Source organism: Apus apus, chromosome 14, assembly GCF_020740795.1.
Source record: "Apus apus isolate bApuApu2 chromosome 14, bApuApu2.pri.cur, whole genome shotgun sequence".
NCBI lineage: Eukaryota > Metazoa > Chordata > Aves > Apodiformes > Apodidae > Apus > Apus apus.
In genome coordinates, this window is record NC_067295.1 from 12,010,781 (window position 1) to 12,029,673 (window position 18,893).

An 18,893-nucleotide genomic window follows, 5' to 3' on the forward strand; every position below is an offset into this window, starting at 1 on the left:
TTTTTCATTTCTGTTTTCTTTTACTTAATAGTTCTAGCATCATGGGAATCTTTATCTAAACCTTTTTTCAAGAAATTAACTCCAGTTGTTGACAGCTTTTTCTTGTGCAGAATGTTGCATTTACAAGAGTTTTGGAAGAATCTAGGTGCTCAGCCAAGCCATTCTGCTGGTAAAAGCCAGTCTTTTTCCCAAGAGAAATAGTAATCTCAGCCCTAGGGGTGTAAAGATATTTCTGCTAGTTTAATCACAACTGTCACAAAGGATCAACTGATAATGAACAGAGCTCTTTGGAGGATGTAAAGTCTAAGCATGGACATGACCTCTGTATGTGGTTTGGGATCTAAACAGAATAGACACACTGGGAAAATAAAAGAATGGTGTCTATTCTGAAGATTGCCAGGGAGTGAGGGAATAAGAAACACCTTACCATAAGCTGTTCATGAAGATTGCCAGCCTTTGTATTTCAGCTCCTAACAGCTGCAGCTGTCATATGTTCAAGGGATGCTGCTGCCTACACACTCAGTGTTTCTTGTTTTCCTCCAGGCAGTTGCCATCTATCGAGGTAGGTCATAAAAACAACCCAACCTACTTGTGTTATAGGACTGCTTTGTAGTCTTTTATTCCTGATAAAGACTTTACGATGCATTCATTGGGACAGAGCATAGTTTCCATTTTGTTGTTTTTTGCTATGGTTAATTATCAGCATGTTATCATGATGAACAATGTTATAATCGTTATTGGTCATTATGAATATTATCATCCAGTGTGTGGTAAGACAAGTAAAGAACTGCAGATACACAACATGGTATATATGCTACGTTTGTCAAAGACTGGTTTAATAGTGTGACTAGTTAACTAGCAGCCATCTTTTGATCATGACATCTGTCAGAACTAGTAAAATATGAGTCAGTTTGATCTGTATTCCAGTTTAAAATTGGAAATCTCTATAAAGGTCATAGTAATATGTTAGTTGAGCAGCTGCTTTCATATTTTGAATTCCAAAAAGTAATTTCCTAATTCAATGCTATGTACTAGTGAACTATAGTATGTTAGTGTCTCTAGTGACATGCTGCAGTTTGTATACTCAGAAGGATAACCCCTGTTCAGTGCTTAATGATTTCTTTCTGCCCTGCATTGCTCTCGTAGATTAACTTCTCCTTAATACCCTGTACCTTAGAAAGGAAACTTCAGCTGGGATGCTGCATCCTGTCTTCAAATGCTAATGCCCTTTGCCTGTCAGTTCCTGGCCTGACCCTCCAGCATGCATAATGCAAAACTTGGCACAGGCTCCCATGTGGAACCCTGTAATGAAAGGAAATCGAGCTGGCTTCTTGACTTCTTATGGCAAGTTCATAGCAAACAGTCCTCACCATGAATGCAGTGCTGAGTATGCTTAGGCCATCAGCTGGAAAGGCAGGTGAAGCTTTTTGGGAAGGCTCAGACTGAGGCAGCTCCAGGATGTGAGTCTCCATGGACCAGCTGGGCAAGCAGAGTGGCCAGTGAGGCAACTTGTGATAATGATCAAGAATAAATATATACAAAGGGAATAAGGGATAGGAGATGCTTGCTGAAGAGAGATCAGGGGAGACTATTTTATATCTGACAGGTAGTCAGTATTTATTAAATTAAAATTTTATTAAATTAAAAGCAAATGGCAGAGTAAACAGTTTTTCTTTAAGGCCTTGTTTTCCTACTAAAATAGGGTTTAGGTTATTTTAAGGATGCCTATTGCATGTGAAGTAAAAACACAGAGAAGACAAGACATATTGGTCTTAAAACACTACCATTTCCCTCGAGCTTACCTTGCTGAAAAGCTCGCCTTGCTGAAAAGCTCACCTTTTCTGTGTTTTAACTTCAGCACAATCCATACACATTATTTTTCCTGGAGTGAAAAACTGTATCCTTTTGACTGTGAAGGCAATCAACCTGGGAAAACAAGTTTGAGAGTTGAACATTAGGTGACTGCCTTAGAAACAATGGACAGACAACTTGACTGACTCTAAAATATTTGATAGCTGTGTAGCTTCTGTCTGATTTCATGCATTAGAAGATTCTTCTGCTCATGGTAAACACAGTCTTTCTTTAGAAGTTGCTGAACCTGAAGGCATGCTAGCCAAGTTGTTCACTAATGACTCCTGCACTGGTATGAAATCCTGTGCTTCCTAATACAGACAACTTAATTTCACCTACATGCAAATCATGCAAGAGCCTCAAACCGCTTTAGTATAACAAAAGGAAGAATGAACATAAGAAGATAAGCCTGCTCAAGGCCAGCTCATGCTGAGATAATTACAACCTGGAGCTGACTTACTCTTTGTCCTTGACAGTGTCCTAGGTGAGGCTCAGTTTCTCACCCTGCTATTAAGAATACTCTGGATTTGATAACTAAGTTTGGGGGCTAAACCCTCCCCTTGAGGGAAAGGTGAAAAAATGTTCAGCTGCATTCTCACTGAGAAGGTTGTGTTAGTGCTACTTTTACTACACTGTGTTATTGACAACTACATGGAGATTTGTTTTCATGATTTAAAATCTCTGTAAAGTATTTGCAAGGTTATTTCTATCTGTAATTAGCATTAATTGAATTCTATATCCTAATCACAGAGGGAGATATGGTTTTTTATGACCACTATCCCCCTGGTCTTTCTGCTATGATTTACCTAAGAACAATTCCTAAGCTTTGCTAACTGAGCAGAACTCATCTGAGGCATCATTCAAAATTACAGATTATTAAGATAGTGAGAGCCCACAATAACTTGTCAGATACCTGGTATGAAAAAAATTTAAAATTGATCTTACGAAATAGAATGGCTGATTCCCATTTTACAGGAAACAGCTTTATGTGAAAGGCAGATCACCTGCCTTTGGTTTGTCACCTTGGTGACATAGCTCACATTGGACACATTGCTCAGTTTCCAGTCAGCATTGCAACTGGACATGAGAACATTAAGAGCAATGGAGCGTTTGGGACTGAAGCACATTTAATATGCCAGATATTCAAGAAGTTTAGAGTATTTTTCCTCCTATTATTCTCTGCTACAATCTGATTGCTCTAATCACTAAGAGCCTGCTTCTGATTTCCAGGCACAGTTCATTTATGTCCAGCCTACACTCCTTGTGCTTGTGCTAACCATATCTTTTACACTAAATAGTTCCAAAAACAAGTCCAGAAGATGGAATTGGAAATTAGAATTGCCTTTGCAAAGTGTGGAGCTGTCCTAGATTAATTCATGCCTTTCACTCTATGTCAAGTAGCAGTACCCATCTAATTACTTTAGAGCTGTTCAAGCCACCTCATCCTTGCTTCTGTGCAGGGATGTATATCACCCACCTTTACTAATGAATCACATTAGCTGATACATTTTCCCCCTACACACTCATTTTCTTGACTCAAATTGTGTAAGTAATTGCACTTTGAATACTTTAAATGAGTGAAAAATGGTATAATGATGCTATGCTATAAAGAAATCCTGTTTTTTCCCTGTCAGGACTGCTGAGGGGAGTGCTCAGTGTCTGCAGCAGCCCAGAGCTGCGTCTCAGCAAGCAGAGAACCAGCCGGCAGGAAAGCAGAGAGGCGGGAGAGCCCTGGGCCACCTCTGGACTGACACCCCTGGCTGGCCCAGCCGTAGTGGCCTCAGGAGGGGTCCCAGCCCTGCCTGCATCCAGGGAAGGAGCCAACACCAGCCTGCTCCCAGCCACCCCACGCCAGGGACAGCAAGAGCAAGGTAGGTATGTGTGCTGGAAGATGATTAACCTGTCCTTAGTAATCGCAGTGAGGGAAAGAAGGGGAGGGAGACAATTCGGAGTTTTAGGGAAAGATGGAACCTGTCTTGTCTCCAGCAGCTGATGCAAAAAGCTACAGGCAAAATCATATTTCCTAGCTGTGATAGCTGGGGACATGCACACTCACATGGAGGGACCCCACACCCACAACTGAGTATTGAAAACCAGCCTCATGACTCTGGGCATACCTTGTCACCTGTCTTCTGCCAGCCATGCATTTCTGTTTGGGAAGAGGAGGAAGAGAGGGGAAAGGAAAAGGGATGACTCCTGAGTGCTGGATTTCTGTGGAAAGCACAGCTGTAATTCCAGACTCTAGGACTGGGAAGATTGCTCTGAACAGTTGGATACAAGACGTAAATTTTTCACCATGAGGACAGTCAAACATTGGAATAGTCTCCCAAGGGAAGTGGTGGATTCCCCCACACTGGACAGTTTTAAGTCTCAGCTTGACAGGGTGCTGAGCCATCTCAGATGACCTATAGTAGTACCAGGATAGGTTGGACCAGATGATCCTTGAGGTCCCTTCCAACCTGGCATTTAATGATTATCAGCTAGGAAAATTGTGCACAAATGAAGGCATTGCTAAAACTCTGGTGGGTGGGTACTGGGTGAAGACAGCTCTCTCTGCCCTAGCAGCTTTCAGCCTTTCTCGTGTTGCCAGTGAAGTGTGTGAGAATTAACGGAGAGTTTGCCCTGTGCTGTCTCATCGGCTGTCCCCCTGCAGCTTCCTCTTCAGGCCCCGTTGTGGCAGCTCCGGTTCCCTCCACCGTGGGAACTGCATGGGGAGGGGGAATAAAATTTAAAAAGCAAAGCTCTCAAGTTAATAAAACGCATCAAGAGACTTGTGGCTTTGTTTCCCGAGCCAGGCGTCCCTGAGCAGCTCCTCGGCCCGCAGCAGGGAGGCGGTGGCCGGGGCGGGGCGGAGCGGGGCTGGCGGTGCTGCCGGGGCTGGCGGTGCTGCCGGGGCTGGCGGGGCTGGCGGGGCGGAGCGGGGCTACCGGCCCGGCCCCCGCCTTATACCTCGGGTCGCGGCTCGGCAGCCCCGCTCCGCCCGCCAGCCCGGCCCCCGCGGCTGCTGCCGCCGAGCCCTTCCTGCCCGAGGTGAGCGGGGCCCGCTCGGCAGCTGCCGCCGCGGGGGGCTCCGGGGGAGGTGTGTGTGTGGGGGGCAGACTTCGAGCTGCTTTTGTGGCTGTTTGTGGTTTTTCCCCGGGTAAAGAGCGGAACCGGGCAGCGAGGTCGAGAAGGTAGTTTTGCTGAACTCCGGGCGTGCGCCGTGGCCGGCTGGGGCAGCGCTTCTCGGGGCTGGAACTCCTCGCAGGGAAGGGAAGAGGCTCGGGTGTGCCTGCTGGGGAGTGCATCGTGTTCTCGTCTCCTTCTTTTCAGTGGATTTATTTCACTTGAAATATTAAGGCTAGTTTTCTTTTTCTTTTTCCTCGCTTATTTGTACTTTTTTTTTGCACTTAAGAACTGGAGCTGTGTCACTGTTACACTCACAACTGCTTAATTTATAAGCCACGAGAACGACAAAGCATGCTAAGTAAGAGCTTTCCCCCACTAGGAAAACAAAAGGTTTAACGGCACTGGTTGCTTAGAGGGGTCTTTCAAAACTTCTTAGAGAGTCGTGCTAAAGAGTTTGTTGCTGTGTGATGCTCTTACAGCTAGCTCCTCTATTCATTAAAACTGGGGGAAACAACCCTTATTTCCTGTCCTCTTTGCACGTTGGATGTGTACGAGTGCCACTTCTTGCCCTTGTAGAGAAGCCTCTGGGCTTAATTTTTGGATTTGTGCCTCTGAATTTAGCTCTTAGGGAGGGGATTTGAAGTTCTTTTCTGACGGTTTTCTCTGGAACTGCAAGAGCATTTCTAAGAAATGTTTACAAAACCCTCTGTGGTGCCAGATTTGATTTCTTTAAGAGTTTGAGAAAGTTTTAAGGCTGTTTTGATGTGACCTTCCTGATCATTATTTTAGTGAGGCCGAGAAGGGTTTTTTTGGCTGCTGCTCTTAACCTTCACCTTCTGATTATTATATTATGTTTGACAAGCATATTTTATTCCCTTCCATTGATGATTAATAATGGAAGATAGCAAGTTCTGTGAATGTAGTTGGAGAGGATTTGCATTTTCACAAAGGCAGCTTAGTATCTCATTAAATATAGACAGGCTTAGCTAGCATGTAGTTAAGGACTTTTTTTTAAAAAAAGTATGCATATATGAAGACTTTGTGTGTTTACAGAGAAAAATACTGTGTGCCAAAGAAAATGTAGAAAGATCTGACTGTTCTCTGGCAGTGGGTATATTTTCATATGCTACATGGGGGTGTAAAAGAAGAGAAAACGTGTGTTTTACAAGTGTCCCTTTGTAGGGGCAGAGCTAAGGCTGGAGCTTATCCCACAGCCCTGTCTGTGTCATGACACCCACGTGTGACATAACCAGCTGCGTGGTTGTGCTGCCTCTCTGTCCCCTCGTGTCCTGTGCACCTGCTTCTGGCTACAATTACCCTCTCCACTGTCCTGAGCTTCTGTCACTGTGGTTTGCCCATGGTTGGAAATATTTTGACTAGCATCATGGCCTCCTTTACTTGCATGTAAACACACAAATATTTGCTTACAAGTAATTCAGAAGTAGCCAGATAAGGCCAGGTCATGCTGATATCTGTCTTCTCTCATGCCTGTTGTGTTTCAGGTAGTGGTGTACTTTTGGTGAATCCAGTCTTTTTACACAGTTGAAAAATTAAACTCATCATTAATATGAATGTATCTGCTGGTAGTAAACCTCCCTTACAGCAAACTGCCAGACCAAGCTGGTATTACAGTACATTAAATGTGGTTCTTTGCATGAAATGTGGTGTGGGGTTATTTCTAGATGATAGGACCAGCAGACAGTGGCCAAGGTTGTTGTTGGTGCTAAACATGGTGGTCGCAGAAGTAAATAAATTCTTCCTCTGCTTTCATTTCACCATGAGTGGGTTGTGGGGTGCAGAAGCAGTTTGTGGCTAGGGTGGCTCCAGAATGAAAGCTGTTACTCATTTAATCTTTTGGTCTGTTTTTGTCTCAAGTTTTTATCAAGAACCATTTTTGTATCACTGCCCGTAGGGTAGACTAGGCAGGCATTGAGAGTAACTGCTTGAAACTCAGAAGAAGACTGCTGTGGATCATCATTAGCAAATGTAATGAGATTGTAACTGTTCAAGTCTATGTTGAAAAATATTCTGGATGTTGCTGGCAGTAGTTGATGGTGAATCTGTCCCTCATGTGAAAGGCTTTTAACAGAGACTAAATAGAGGAACTGAGTTTGAGAAGTTCAAAACACAACTTCAGCTTGGAGCAGGGGAGGGGAGTGAGCTGGTGGGAGCTGGGATCACATCTCTTCTCTGAGGCTGAGCTGCCTTCTCCTGAGGGTTGACAGGCAGGGGGGCTGGAAACAGCATTCAGCACAGAAGAGGGGTGGCAATCTTTGAGGAGGAAAAAAGGAATGAAATGACGCTTGTTTTTTTTTCTGCATGACAGTTTTAAATAAACAAAATGCAAATCCTGTTTTTTGCAACAGGTTGGCGTGGAGAACCAAACAAAAGAAGCATCCGAAACACTATAGAAACGAGCGATGCAGAGTGGTGATCTGGGTTTGCATGATGTGTCACTCCACAGCGTAGTTCAAATAGCAAGGATTCATCTGACTAACCACTTTCTCTTTTTCTTAGGGGAGGAAAGAGATGGTTATTTTGCTTCCTTCTGTCTCAGTCTAATACTGTATTTTCCTTGTGTCTGTGGCAGCCCCCTGGACAGGTCAGTAATCTTCATTTACTCTGCCTCCCACACTGATCTCTGCTCCTTTCCACTCATTGCTGCCTGTCTGGATGGTCCCTGGGGCTGCAGGGGGTAACTCTAACCCGGTTGAAGCAGCCGTAGCCTTGAGCTGCTCTCTGCTCTTTCAGTTCTGTGATTCTGTTCCTCTGAGCCAACCTCTGCCAGCTAGGTAGCAGTTGCAGAATTTTTCTTTGTGCCTCTTCTCCTTTTTCATGACGTGTGTGGATATAGCTTGTGTGATATCACCCATGTTATCAGGAAGAGCACTGCCCGAGGCAGTAAATGGTGTCTGTGCAGCTAACAAAGACAGTGCTGCCTACATGACATTGAACTCGGCCTCTTTGCAGCATTGCTTCTTGCACAGCCTCCCCCTCTAAGAATAAACAGCTGCCTCTTGGTTTTTGTAAATAAGCGTGAGATCACTTTGGAGGAAGAGTTTGCTTTTTTTCCCCTTGGCTAGTTACTAAGCAAAAAAGACATTAAGGAGCAGAAGATGGAGGAATGGGAACCACACTGTGGTGAGGTGGCACCTCAGAGCACAATCCCCACCTCAGTGGCAGCTGTGAGGTCCATCTGGGAGAGGAACTGAACTGACACATTCTTTGTCTCTGCACAGTGCAGAAAGACACTTACTTGGCTTTCATTTCTGTCATTTTTGAGGCATGTGGAGTACATTAAAGTGGTGCTTCTGTTGTTTGCTTTCCCCCAGGGAAGCTGTAAAATACCATGCGAGTCGAGTTGCATCTTCTCAGGCTTGGCTATAGTGCTTATGGGTAAAGGGGGCACGAGTTCTGCCCTGGGAGCCTGACCTCCTGCTAATGGACAGGGCTTCAACAGCCTGGAAAATCCCCTTCTGCTTCAGTTAAGTCAGGTTTCGTTTGTGTGGCTCCTCTGATGTTACAGTCTTACTGACTGATTTCAGAGGGTTGCTGGTTCTTTATTTGCTATTGGTTTGAGGCTGTTGCACAGCTGCTTTTTTCTTTTGGGTTGATTTTAAATACAGATGAATAATGAAGTAACCTAAGAAATCCGTTTTAAGTAACGATTGAGTATCTTGGGTGTAATGATACTCACATTAAGAGGTTGCTGCGTTGTGAATGCAATTTGGAAATGGAAACAAACATTAAATTTTTTACCCATTCTCTATGGTGGGAGTGTTAGGCTCCACAGGCTGATCTACCACTTGCCTCAAATTCTGCATTTCTGCAGGAAGGAGCTGGAGATAGGGTGATGGTCTCAGATATTTAAATACTAGGGTGTTTCAAGGACAGCACATGTGAATTTGGCCTCTGGGTTTGTGCAGGACTGTTGGAGCAATAATTCTGTTTGGTGCCCTGTGACCCTGCATTTCACCCAGCTGCTGGGTCTGGGAAGGTAAACTTGGTGTTGAGCTTCAGCCTCCCTTTGAAAGGTGATCACATAGTGGAGGATAAAAGCACAGAGAAAACAATAACCTGCCATTAAATCCCTGGGTGGTTTTCCACTGAGAGCAGCAGTGCAGGGAAGGGCTCTATTACAGTTTTCTGGAAAAAGCAAACAAGCCTTTGTGTGCCACGTTTCATGGCCATGTTCCTTACCCAGACTTTGTGCCTGATCTGATCACAGACCGCTGTGTGTGAGACAAAGGAAAGTGGAGAACCTTGACCTGGAAGTTTCTCTTGAATATTAAACTATGCTGGCCCTTTGCCATGCCTCATGAGCAGCATATGACTTCAGAAGTGGCAGAGCATTAGCAGCTAAGGCTGATCCCAAGAAGTTGGAAAGCAGAGTGTCTGTTGGTGCCACTTTGAGTGGGAGCTAGCGAGCTAATGCTGGGGATGGGTGGGAAGCCCAGCTGGATGGAGCACTATTGGTGCCACAGCCAAGAGATGCCAGTGGAGCCCAGCCAATGTGCTGGGCACTCCCATGCTGTGCTGCAGGAGCTGCAGCCATGGGGCTCTGTCTTGTTCACCTTGCCTTCCCAGTGCTGGTTTGGGCAGGGTGTGGGGTATTCTGTTATGGCAGCTCTACCATAGGGAATCACACTGCTTTCCTTCAGGCACAACTCTGCATCTTACAACTTTTCTAGAGTGCTGCTTTTCCCAAGCTTTCAAATTCTTTGCCACTTCCCGTTTAAGAGACTATCCCAACAAAGAGACTGTCCAGACAAAGTATAGTCTGTGTCCAGGAAATAAACATTTAATCTTGCATGTCCAGATGGGGAGGAATTTTCTTTTTATGTTAGTACTCATTTAGTGTTTGGTTTGTTTACATTGTGCAGCCAATCATGCTGACCAAGGCACTCTGTAGAGTTATGGACTCTCTCTTTTTATGAGTTTCTGCCTTTTCAGTGATTATAGTTTGGTCGCTTTCTCTTCCTGATATGATTTCAGAAGGCTGGTCAAAGCCGTTTGCTTGTTTTCTGTTATGTCAGTTATTTAATTAAAGACAGGGTTGTGATTGCAAGTTCCTGACTATGACTTAAAAGGGTAAATGAAACTTCCAAAAAGCAGCTTCAAAGAATTTCCTGTTTACAAAGTTTACACCTGTTACTGAGGTATAAGTAAGTGGTTTGGATTTTTTCACCCAGCTCAGCAAAGCACTGCTTGTCTGTACAGTGACATATCCAGAGCAGGAGCTCTGCAGACAGCAGCAAGGAAAGGCAGAATGTATGTGGCTGTGTAGATTGTGACTCTATTTCCTCCAATAAATCTAGCAATGGAGATTATGAAATATGGCCATAGCTTTTTCATAAATTTGTGATAGAGACTGGTAGAAGGAGGTCTTAAAGTATTTAAAAGTATTTCATATGGTGGGTTTTTAATTTTACTGGTAGAGGAGTGAATATACAGAGTGAACATTTGTATTAAATTGCTGCTTTATGGTGTTATGGAAAGTGTGTCTGAAAAGTGATCTTCCACAATTCTTAGTTTCTGAATAAACATGCACTTTATTTCCATGCAGAATGGCTGCTTTTCCCTATCCCAGGAACTCTGCCAGAGTCCTAAAAATTATTTTCACCAATGTTTATAACACAGGTTCTAAAGAAAATGAAGCTTTATATATATCTGCAGCCCCACTGTCTTCTGATCCATTATTTTAAAAAATTTATTTTTACTTTTCCCCAGCACCAGCTTTAGGCAAGAAAGATCTCCCTCCCTGGGGGCATGAGATGCACTGCAGTGTCTTACCCACAGCAGCAGGGACTTGAGGAAAGAAATTCACTGCTGGAAACATGCCAGGCTGAATCTGGCAGAGCTGCTGGGGAGGCACTGCCAGCAGCATCCCAGGGTCACGGTGTCATCATACTGCTGCCTGCACTCTCAGTTTTTCACACACTGACCCTTCCCACCCTTCTGTCCCTCAGGCTTTTCATGGAGATAAACCTCTCCTGAAAATCCTCCCAGAAGAATAAAATAAGAAAAAAAATGGTAGTTTGGAGTTTATCACAGCCCTGTGGGGAGAAAAGTCTTCTTGCTGGACACTTGTTAAGCTGGTATAATTAGGGTCTGGGATGCTAATCAAACTTGTTCTTAAACACTTCAGTGTGGCTGCAGTGCTGCCTTTTCCGTGGCACAGATCCTGACGATGAATGCTCTCTCTGGTACTCCACTGATGTGGAGCTGTGTGGCCTGGGATTTCCTGGCCACCAAGACCAGAGTGAACCCATCAGACATGCGTGCACCTGGTTTCCCAGTGCCATTACATGACTTCTTCTGGACTTACAGCTTGCTCCTGAGGCAGACAGAGGTGCAAGCTTACCTGAGATTCCCTAGATGTGTAACACCAGGTTTCATGCAAAACATTGGTCTAGATAAAGATAACAAAGGCATGGTTACACATTTCCCTGACTTTGTTTTCTCACTGATCTTGAATCTCTCTTGGTTGTGGTCTGCTCCAGTTCCATGTCACTCCTGTACAGGCCTTTTGTGCATTGTGTCAAATCCTTGTGGGAAGGACTGCACCCTAAAGCTGTGTGTGTGGGGCTGCTGTAGGAAGGAGCACCCCAGCAGCCCTTTCCTTCTGGCTGCGTGTGTGACTCCTGCCTGCTTTTGGCAGGAGAGGCAGTGGGGTAGGGTGTTGGGCTGTGAATCTTGGATAGATGCAAATTCTCCCCCAGAGAACCATGTGTGAGAGGGTGTGTTGAAGACGCATCTCCATCCTTGGCATGTCCATGGTGTGTGCATGGGGCTTGTTTCCAGCTGGGCTGCTCGCCCCGTGCTCTGGGTTTGTGTGGCGGGCAGAAGCCCAGCTTGCTTTTGGGTTTCACCCATCCCTGTCAAGGCTGCCAGCTGGCTGTCAGTGCCTCCTGCATGCCTGCACCGTACCCTCAGTACGTATGGTTTTCTGGGTTTGGCCATTTTCTTGGCTTCTTCCACCAGGCTTTGCTGCAGGAGCCCTGGCACTAGCTAGTAGGTCTGGTTACCCCGTTGTCCTCCTGGTGTGTGGCTACGTGCATGTAGGTGGCTGCTATCAGGTCTCAGTGAGCAAATCTGGAAAATGGTAACTTCTTAAGGTCACATAACTATTAGCACATGGCCAAACAGGTACATTGAATCAAACTAATCTTTCATAAAAGCACTCATTGCCGTTGCTGTGTGCAGTGCTTGCTCTGCTTGTGTCCCATTCCATGTTTGCACTTGAAGTAGGTACAGCTCTTTGGGGTGGTGACTGTTGTAATACAGTGCTTACTACAATTTTCTATTAAACTTGTGCTTCTATACTGTTTTTTAGTTTTATACTTGAAGAACATACATGCCTCAAGATTCATCTGCTTTTTCCAACCATAACAGATTATTTTTACCTTCCCTGAAAAGCTTATGTTGCTCTTTCCCTTGCTTTGGTTTGTGTTGGCTTTTGAGCATTAACACAGCAGACATAAATAATAGCAACAGCATCTGTGATTCTGGATGGCTCTGTCCTGTTCCATACACTTCCAGCACATCAGTGGAGCCATGGCTCTCAAATCACAGCGTGGTCAATAGTTTTGTTGTTGTGTAAGTAGGCACAAAATCCAGCCTCGCACACGTGCCCATGCTGGCGCTGCGGTTTTGCAGGCAGGAAAGCACAATGCAACTCCTTTTGCCATTTAACTGGCTCTGAACGCAGAGAGTGGATGTGCTGAGCAAGAAAGACTAGTTTGTGCAAACATGGTAATTGGGGAAAGCAATCAAACTCCCTGTAGGTCCATTTTCTCATTAGTTGGCTAGGAACAATGCACAGCCTATGACTATTGGGATCAAGCCAGTTTTGAGACTAAAAAGAATTTTTTTTCCCCAAGAAGTCTAAAGTGTATAATCAATGATGCTTTCTAAACTGGCAAACAGGCCAAGAGGATGTGGTGGAGGGTTTGTATAGTACATAGTTTCCAAAGGGTTCAAGGTGTTTACTCAAGTAGCTGCTGTCCCTGAAGCAGTCCTGGAGGCTGTGAGCTGTGGGCGTGTGCTTTGGCTGTATTAGTATTCATGGAATCACAGATTTGATTACACCATGTAGGGACTACCTGTTTGTCAGTGCAATAGACCACAGGGATCTATCTGAAGCAGCAGCTCACAGAGGGGGCAAGTTGTGGTGCCAAGACTGAGCTGAGGAGAGGTCTAATCAGGGTAAAATTGCAACAGTTTCTGTTTTGCAAGTAGTTTGGTTGTGTATGTTTGTTTTTATACTCTCTGTTTTGCAAGTAGTTTGGTTATGTAAGAAAAAAGAGATTTCTCCAATGTGTATATTTACATAGGACTTGTCCTATAGAATTTAGTTAAACAACTTTGCTGCTGCAAAGGGGATGTTATCTCCACTGTAGAACTGAGGAAATGAGGACACTGAGAGGAGTCTCATGGACACAAGCACAAGCTTGAGTACAGCATGGTGAGATACACTGTAAATTGGGTTGAGAAATGAATGTACTGGAGGGAAGAAGAAAAAGAAATGCAAATAGTAAATGGGCCAGTGATCTCTGAGCATATGTATTTGAAATGTATCCATTAAAGTTTAGGTCTGTCATGCCAACTCCTGCCTTATGTGTGTGTAAAAATGTTCCCTTTTGCTTGATTTTAGTGGACTGTGGGTTTCTATGTCTCTTGAGTGCTCTGTCAGTTAGCACAAGCTGAATATACACTTCATCAAGCCATCTTTGTCAGAGTGATGGCACCAGTCATCTTTCATGCTAGTGAAACGTATGCTGTGGTAGAAAAAACTACTGTGGGTGCAGCCACTTGTGTAGGGAGCAGTTGTGCTGCTGGAGCCTGGGAAGTAGGATACAGGTGGGAAACTGTGGGACAGGATAGGCTAGGAGGAGGCTTTAATTGAAATCAAGAGCATTTCTTTGTTGCTCAACAGAAAGTGAGAATTTTCTTCACTCTTGTGTCAAATACAGAGGATTTTCCTAAAATGAATTTCAGTGAATTATCTGTCATTAATTGGTATTAATGCAGGTTCCTAATGACATCTCAATAACAAACCTTTTGTTTAATTGATTTCTGAGGGATCTAATGGAAATATGCTCAGGTTATTAGACTAGGATGCTTTAAAGTATGTATAGGAGGTGCTAGGCTGTGAGGCTGGGAGATGGCCTGTGCTTTGAGACAGCCAGAAACAGAGTCAGGCCTGGCAAAAAGGAGCCTGGGGTCTGTGGGTGTCTCACAGTACTGGTGTGAGGATCAAGTTATTTGTAAGTGGTTTCTGACTCTATACCCTGCCATCTGCCTCTTGCTGTAATGTTGGTGATGAAATATCCTCTGAGGATAATTTTTTTTCCTTTGCCAATACTGGTATGCCTCATAAATTTCCATGGCTATAGATTTTTGTAATGTGGACTGTTTTCCCTTATTGAAAATGTTGATTAGGAAGGAAACACAGTGGACTAATTGTTCTGAGTAACACTTGAGCCACATAAATATTTCAGGGGATTTCAGTAGCCTTAAAAGGCTCGAAGTTGCACATGAACAAACACCCATAATCGTGGCTGAAGTTTTGTGATGTGAGAGAAGGCTGAAAAAGGGAGAACTTTCAAAAGTGCTAGGGATTTACATATGTATAAATATTCTTTATAATAGTATGACACTGTATAAGTCCATTTGCCTTGCAGATGAGCCTTAAGTTGCTTAGACACAAGACACATGAAATATTTCTCATGTTTTGGTATAAATATATTCTGCCAAAATGAAATCAGCCCTGGAATAAATCCACATGGGATGTGCCAGCATGGAAGTAATGGCAGAGGGAGAGCTTCAGACTTGCGTAAGCACTGAGGGAAGAGCTGAGCTGTGGAGCTGGAAGGGACAGCTTGTTTGTTCCCTGTTCAGCCACATACTGTTCTTTATTTGGGAAACAGGTAAGACTGTGTTTGAGTCTGTTTAGCAAGAATAGGATGAGATGTTTTAAATATTGCCTCTGATATCCAATAGTAGAGTTCCCAGCCTCGGCTAATGGAGGCGGGATGAAGGGCGCCAGAGTCTGGAGTGATCAGTACAATGGTTCTGTGCTGGAGAACATAAAACATTGAATAGATAATACCTCGTTTCTGGCCAAACCCAGCTAAATTGTTGACAAGCTCAACCTTTAGAAATGTTTTATACTAGTGGGATTTATTGTCTAAAAAAGAGTAAAGGCAGCCATTCAACTGAAAAATCAGGGGAGTGATTTAGAAATACTAAGATACGTTTTTAGAAGGCATTTAAGTTGTTGTGTTGTTGTTTTTTATTTGTTTGGTTTTGTACTTAAAAATTTAAAAGGGGGGAAAAGGAACACCAGAAAGAAGCTTGTAGCTCCTCTTGCTCTCTGTCCCATTTATGTCACTTCAGGTGGAAAATTTAAAGTCTGATTTACAAATAAGCCTGCACCTTTACCTCTGTGCTTCTCTGAGCTGGTGCTTCTTTCCAGTTTGGTCCCGTGTGTATTATGCCCTTTCCTTTCCTCACCTTATTTGCTAGGCTCTGTCTTTTGATTTTACTGTCCTTTCTTGATATCTTTGTAAAAAGGGCTACTCCTCACTGTTCACTTAAAGGAAGGGTTTGGTTTTTTTTTTCACATGACAGTTAAGGTGTGAGACTCTTTGCAAAGGGATACTGTGGGTGTTAAAAGATTATATGAGTTCAGGAAGGGCCTGAAAAATTTCCTGTGAGGTTATTAAATACCATTATGCAACCTTTAGTTTGGTATTTATTTAAGCCATACATCCAGGATGCTGGAAAGTTGTTGAGGGTAAGCACTGCTGTGTACTCACCTTATACTTAATTCTGACCTAGGCAGCTACACCTGGCATTTCACTACAAAAGTCCTTCTGTGGTCTCCCTTCACACTTCCCAGAGGGTTGTGATCAATGATGCAGAGTCCAGTTGGAGACCTGTGACTAGTGGTGTTCCCCAGGGGTCAGTACTGGACCCAGTCTTATTCAACATCTTCATCAATGACCTGGATGAGGGAATGGAATGTATTTTCAGCAAGTTTGCTCATGATACAAAGCTGGGAGGATTGGCTGATAACACCTGAAGGCTGTGCAGCCATTCAGCAAGATCTAGACAGACTGGAGAGCTGGGCAAAGATGAATGGAATGAGGTTCAACAGGACAAGTGTAGAGTCCCACACCTGGGGAGAAAAAACACCATGCAACAGTATAGATTAGGGGCTGACCTGCTAGAAAGCAGCCCCTTGGAGAAGGACCTTGGGGTCATGGTGGACAACAAGTTATCCATGGGACATCAATGTGCCCTTGTGGCCAAGAGAGCAAACGGTATCTTGGGATGTATTAAGAACAGTGTGGCCAGCAGGTCAAGAGAAGCTCTTCTTCCCCTTTACTCTGCCCTTGTAAGACCACATCCAGTTTTGTGTCCAGTTCTGGGCTCCCCAGTTCAAGAGGGATGAGGATATATTGGAAAGAGTCCAACAGAGAGGTATGAGGATGATTAAGGGACTGGAACGTCTGTCACATGAGGAAAGGCTGAGATACCTGGGACTGTTTAGTCTTGAGAAGACTGAGAGGGGACCTTATTAATATCTACCAATATCTGAAGGGTGGGTGTAAAAAATGGGCCAGTCTCTTTTCAGTGGTGCCCTGTGATAGGATGAGAGGAAATGGCACCAAGTTACAACACAGGAAGTTCCATCTCAACATGAGGAAAAGCTTCCTTACTGTGAGGATGACAGAGCCCTGAGACAGGCTGCCCGGAGAGGCTGACGAGTCTCCTTCTCTGGAGACTTTCAAGACCCACCTGGACGTGTTCCTGTGTGAGCCGCCCTGAGTGTTCCTGCTGCAGCAGGGGGGTTGGATTTGATGAACTTCAGTGGTCCCCTCCAACTCCTGTGATTCTATGATTCTATGATTCTATGATTCTGTGATTCCCTGTCCCTTTATTACAGCCTGCCTGGGACATGTGAAGACTAACATTTTATCTGGGGGAAACAACACTTGCTGCTGAAGGTGATGTTGGCTGCAGGGAAGGCGTGCTTGGATCAGCTCTTTGGGAGCTGGCATACGTGCTTCTGCTTCTGGCAGTGTGGGTGTTGCTGGCAGTGATTTTACAAGCAGCTGGGCAGTGCTATGGCTACAGAAGCAACTGGGTTTGTAGATTGGTGGTTGATGTAGAAAGCAGTCAGCAGGCTGAGAGCAAGTCAAGACACTGGGTGCCGCACCCCGGTGCTGGCTCAGCATGGTGATTTTGCAGGGTTTCCTAGAGCTGCTGCAACAGCTCTTTTTCCTTGCTGTTTCCATGCCCTTCTCATACTCTTCTTACGGCCTTGTGCCTGCAGCTGTGTTAGTGTGGGCATGGCAGGTGCTCATGAGAACTCCCCCTCTTCCTGCTGTCCCTGCCTTGTTGTGGACTCTTGGGCTTGTACTAGAGATAACCAAAACAAAGTGAACAGCATGCAGGTAACAGTCATTTAAATACTTGATGACATTAGCCCATAATGTAAGTTCACGGGAACTTAAGTCACTGGGCAACCCTTGCACCTGATTAGCATGCAGTAATTATTGCCACCATATTTACCCATCATCTTCATCCTTACTTGGGAAGAGCTCCCAGGGGAGGATGCTTGCCTGGGACCTGTTGTTACTTTTTTAGGATGGCCATGAGTTTTCCATCTCTCTTAATCTTCTCTTTAAGCAAAAGGGATAAGTGACATATGGTAAGCAGGCTGAAGTCTTGGACTTTTGCTGAGTGTGAGAGGAGGTGTGCTGGTCTCAGGACAGCTCTGTGCCACTCCCAGCTCGATGACTGCTGCCCGTCCTTGTTCCAAGGAGTTACCTTACCTCTGGGTGCTGCTGTGTTCTGCTCCTGCTGAAAGACTTTTTTGGCAAGATGTAGGATGAAGTATCACTGTGCACTCTCTCCCTTTAGGTAAATCCTAGTGACTGCTGTCACCTGTGGCAGCTGACACAGTACATCTAGGCACTCCTGTATTTGCCTACAAGCAAAGGACCCTGGATAACTCTATTCTGGGCATTTGGGAGCAAGAAGTCTATGCAGCATCAATCAAGGCAAATACTTGTTTTCCAGCAAGAGAGGATTCTTTTCCTCTCTATTTTTGATAGAATGAGCTACAGGGTATCACCACATATTCTTCAACATATAATGATAAACCAGTTGAAACATGTGCCTAGTTTAACTATCCACTCTGTTCCTTGACCTAAAGGCAATTTTTAAGTGCTTCTGGCAGCTTACATGAACAGCAGAAAATACTGGACTACCAAAAGTCTGGATATTTATCAATATACTTTATAGGCTGCTGATTACTTAGTTCCCCTCCCAGCCCTTCCTGTGGTCTCTGCTGTGCAGGGCTGGTTTGTGCTGCACAGCCAGGAATGCTTTCAGACATAGCAAACTGCTCGCTAGAGAAGCAGAAGGGCAGCCACAGTGTTTGGGGAAAAAGGTGTTCACGCTGAGACTGTTGGGAAATAGCTGTTGCTGCTTAAACTCAACCCTGTTTTAAGCCGAATTAATTTGTATGCACAGACAAGCAATAGGAATTTTCCGTGTTGTATTTTTGTTACCTTATAATTGGGCTTTTATTAGGACACGGGGATAGTTGAGCAATGCCTTGGTCTCCATTAACTGCCAAATCACTGCAGAGTGTGGTCACTCCTCTGCAGCCTCAAGAGCGTAATGTTTAAGCCGTAATCCTTTGTGTAGACATGTCACATGCATGTTGCAACTCCTGTGAGTTTCAGTGTTAATTGAAATACCAGTATGAATTGTGGAAAGTTAGTCATGCAAACTAAGCTGGAAGAGGAAGTTTTTTGGACCAGCTGTTTTGTAATTGTGAATGTTTTGTAAGCGCTTAACTCTGTGATCCCCGAGGAGTGCTGTGATGCTCTGTGGCACTGAGATCCTTGGGT

General features: G+C 44.4%; 1 protein-coding gene across 6 annotated transcripts in view; it reads left to right on the forward strand.

Moving 5' to 3' along the window:
- The window catches only part of CARHSP1 (calcium regulated heat stable protein 1), a 70,155-nt gene that overhangs the window by 28,499 nt on the left and 22,763 nt on the right, over positions 1-18,893 (forward strand). For 3 of the 6 annotated variants that reach the window (XM_051632249.1, XM_051632245.1, XM_051632248.1), the window contains exon 3: positions 3,486-3,722. The gene's annotated coding sequence lies outside the window, so the exon portion shown is untranslated. Of the gene's footprint in view, positions 1-3,485; positions 3,723-4,838; positions 4,882-4,916; positions 5,191-7,476; positions 7,562-18,893 lie in introns of those variants that run through there. The other 3 variants (XM_051632250.1, XM_051632244.1, XM_051632247.1) reach the window with 3 other exon arrangements.